The sequence below is a fragment of the Apaloderma vittatum genome, unplaced genomic scaffold (assembly GCF_000703405.1).
Source record: "Apaloderma vittatum isolate BGI_N311 unplaced genomic scaffold, ASM70340v1 scaffold24770, whole genome shotgun sequence".
NCBI lineage: Eukaryota > Metazoa > Chordata > Aves > Trogoniformes > Trogonidae > Apaloderma > Apaloderma vittatum.
In genome coordinates this window covers 31,150-31,384 of record NW_009695430.1, presented here as the reverse complement: position 1 = coordinate 31,384, position 235 = coordinate 31,150, and positions in this window count along the sequence as shown.

The window sequence follows — 235 nt, the reverse complement described above, 5'->3', positions numbered from 1 at the left end:
GATTTATTCTTGCAACCGGAGAATCTGCACAACCACAGGCCCAGGCTGAAATGCAAAGAGTAGATTTATTCTTGCAACCAGAGAATCTGCACAACCACAGGCTCAGGCTGAAATGCAAAGAGTAGATTTATTCTCGCTACCGGAGAACCTGGAGAAGGTTGGCAGCAGCCCCCGGCTGAGGCGCGCGGGCAGCGGTCACACCAGCAGCTCGGCCAGCGGCAGGGGCCCACTCCCC